Here is a 3,782-nt window from a genome sequence, read left to right on the forward strand (position 1 = left end):
CCAGAAAAAGGATTTTGGAAAACCTGCAAGATATGTCCGGTGTGAATGTCACGATAGACAACTCCCTTGACAGGGACATGTAGTTCCCGTCATCTGTTGGATATTTTTGGCCAATATTGTAACCCTCAAAATAGAACAACTTGGTGACAGTTTCTCCGGGTCGTCTGCCATAAACAGTGCCGTTTATATAGTTAACGACATCTACATGGGAAGCCAGTGTTGCAGAAGTGCGGAGAACTGATTCGAGGTTGGTTTTTGGGTCATTTAGGTCAAATCCGAACCCAAGGGGAAACAAAGTCACCAAAGTAACAGCATGCAGCCAACTGAAAGGAAAGTACACAAGTTTCACTTACATTTAATTTGATTTAAATAAATGAGGTCATGTACAAATTATATGAATGCTATAAAACATATATGAATTTATGATTAAATAACAAAAACGTTGCTCCACAAATACATTCAAGAATAGGTGTAAATCGAATGCAATTTGTCAGAAATGCCAAAGAACCTTTGGGTTAATTTTTTTCCAAAATCAATAGCATCAAAATATATGTCTTTTCAATGGGTACGCTTAAATTTATACATGTACTATATATATATTTTTTTTTTCCAAGAAAGACTCCTTCTTTTGCGATGAAAGTGGAACTCTGCAATTTTTATTTCTTGTGATTGTTTATTTAGAATTTTATCCTGTACTAAATGCATATGATAACAAGTTGAAGGAATACGATAAGGTTAGGAGAACGATCAATTTAGAGGATCTTTGAAATTCGTTCAAAACGAAACTGTTACCATGATTCGAAGAAGAAACGCCTCTAGCAGAACCAACAAATCTATAAGACGCCACCAAGAATTGTATAATGTTTGCAAAATGATAATAGAAATTTTTTGGTTGTTTTTGTATTATCTCCAGAAAATGTGTGCAACAATTTGTATAGGTTTATATAATAGGTGACACATAGTCCAAAGAAATTATACGTCCGATTTCATCCGATTCAGATAAGATTTTTTTCTTTATAAAGTCAATGATGTTGAAAATCAGTTTAAAAATTTAAACATCAATGTGTGGTTTGTGTTTCTATGTTATCTTTAAGAAGTTTTGTGTTGATGTTGTTTTAATTTATTGTGGTACCAAGAGTACAAGAGAGAAATAATTGCGTCCTCTGACTCTGTACTGCCGTATCTGCAATTCTATTTCTTGCAATTAAAATTGCAATTCTATATATTTCTAGACAATTAAAGGAAAACGCCTGTAATATGATTAATATAATTCTTACCTCGTCATTGTGTTTATAGCGTAGTATTTAGAGCGATAAGATATGACGGGTCTTCCATAAGACCTTTATCATTAAGTCATAAGAATTTCACAGTTTGACCAAAGCAGGATATGATGAAACCAAATGACATTACCTTTGACATTAAAATACATGACCATCGACCGAAATGAAGAAATTTTAAGCTGGATTAAATGAAAGATGGAGAAATATGTGAACTTGATTGTTTTCTGGCAAAAAATAAAGGTCTCGTGGATCAAACTACAGGGCCCTGTGAGATATACTTGATTTTCAAATGATCAATATAAATCGTTAAATCAGGGATAATATTTACTGCCCTTGGTGAGTTCAACAAATACGATTTCAAATACGTTTCTTCTTGGGTTCTCAATATACCTGCAGATAAAACAAATGTCCTAGAGATAAAATCAAGGGTTTCTTGGATGTTCAATTAAGAGGAAGTGTTTGAAGGACCTTCTTTCTCCTAAATATGATTTTGTGAAACAAACAAGCTTATACTGGAGTTAAGTGGGTCTTATATGTGCGTCGTGTACGGGTGGAACATTAAAGGGGAAACCATTCTTTCCTTTTTATTCGCACGTTGGAATATACTATGTGTTAGAATTATCTTTCTTAGCCAATGATTTGTTCAGGCCACTCACTGCAACTTCAGTCGAACCCAAATTTACAATGAAGAATAATCAATTTTTATGCCCCTGTATCAAAGATTTGGTAATGAATAGTCTGTTTGTCTGTTTAACACATACTTTAATCTTGCCAACAACTTTTGGTTGGTTGGAGCTTTGGCTTTCATATTACTCAAGTATATTCCTTGGACCAAGAACTTTCTTTGGTTACCAACATATTTTGACCTTGGACTTTGACCCACTTTTGCAAACTTTAACCTTGGACATAGTTTTTGAATGTTTGTGCTAGGGCTTTCATTTTCACATGTGTATATTAGTTCATTCTGTCAAGTCAAGACCTTTCCAATGGTTTAAAGATTTTTGACCTTAGAGTTTGACCACCCGAAAAATTAAATATTAAATAAAAAATTGTCTTAACTATTGAAAAGTTAGTTCTAGGGCTTTTATATTTCACAAGTGCATTTCTTGTGACAAGAATTTCTTTTGATTACCAAAAGTTTTGACCTTTTGACCTTGGAGATCGACCTACATGTACCTTTGAAAAATGATCACCTTTGACATATCTTTTGAACAGGTGATGTAAGGACTTTAAATATTTCACATAAGTAATTCTTATGATACGGCCTTACCCTTGGTACTATTCATGTTGATCATTTGACCTTGATCTAGAAGTTTGACCCACTTTGATAAAAAAGAAAACCCATTAACCTTGGCTATATCCCAGGTAACTTTTGAATGGTGCTTTAATTAGCTTTAATATTTAAATTTAATATTTAATATTTCATTTTAATATTATGTCCTTTCTTTGGGTAACAACCTGTTTGATCCTTTGACCTTGGAGTGTGATTTGCATTTCAGAAATGTTGTTAGATGTTACATGCACATTTATTATTATAAATAAAGAATAACTACAAAATCATAATATATTATGTATTTCAAACATTTCACATAACTGATCTAAAGAGACCTAAAGTCTGGGAGCATCTGTAGGCTTTACCCATGCAGGCCTGTTGCTCACCTTTAAGATCCCTTATTGAAATGTAATGGTGTAATCATACTACTAACAAAAGAGCGAAATTCATACAGATATTCATATTTAATCACAAAATATATTATATAACCAAAATAAAAACACAAATGATAAAAATGCATAAAACAAAACAAAACATTGTGGAAAATTCTTATAAATAATAAATAAGTTCTCGCCATAAAATTTCATTTTTTGATCTTGAATCAAATGGAATTAGAAAGTAATGGTTTTTCTGACAAAAAACAAGGATTGATTATTATTTCTTTTTAAGCCACTCGAATACAAGATTAGGGTATTTTTCAAATTCTATTTTGTCTTGCCTATTGAATTTATATTCCGTTAATGCTTGACGCTGCGGATTAGTCACGGCACCGTTGCAGTGTCTGATTCCTGCAGAAATTTGCACACCTGATCCTGCATTGCGGTGACTCAAACCGATAAAATGTCAATATTCAAGTACCTTCATCAGCTAGGCCGACGCATTGACTCATTATCCGATCAAATATCAACAAGTATCTATTTTTGCTAACAATTTTGATTGATTTCTAAAATTTAATGAATGTTTTACCATAATTTTCCTCTATTTGTGATTGGATATTAATCTAATTTTTTGATTGCCAAAAGAGCAAGGTTCATTATACAATTACTTTATTCATGTAATTAAATACATTTTTTCCTGACCAGTTCTTAGCGAAAGTACATTTTTAATAATTTTTGATAAATTCAAGATATATTTTTTTTAGGGGGGAGGGGGGTAGCCTGGATTTTATTCTTTACAATTTATATAGGTACATGACTGTATACTCTTTATGCTCTTTTGAAAAACTCTAT

General features: G+C 32.2%; 1 pseudogene; it reads right to left on the reverse strand.

Moving 5' to 3' along the window:
* LOC134243317 (uncharacterized) overlaps positions 1-1,285 on the reverse strand; it is a 2,422-nt pseudogene extending 1,137 nt beyond the window's left edge.
* Positions 1,286-3,782: the final 2,497 nt, after the last annotated feature.

This window comes from Saccostrea cucullata, unplaced genomic scaffold (genome assembly GCF_032062105.1).
Source record: "Saccostrea cucullata isolate Sc308-1 unplaced genomic scaffold, CSIRO_AGI_Scuc_v1 ctg14123, whole genome shotgun sequence".
Taxonomy (NCBI): domain Eukaryota; kingdom Metazoa; phylum Mollusca; class Bivalvia; order Ostreida; family Ostreidae; genus Saccostrea; species Saccostrea cuccullata.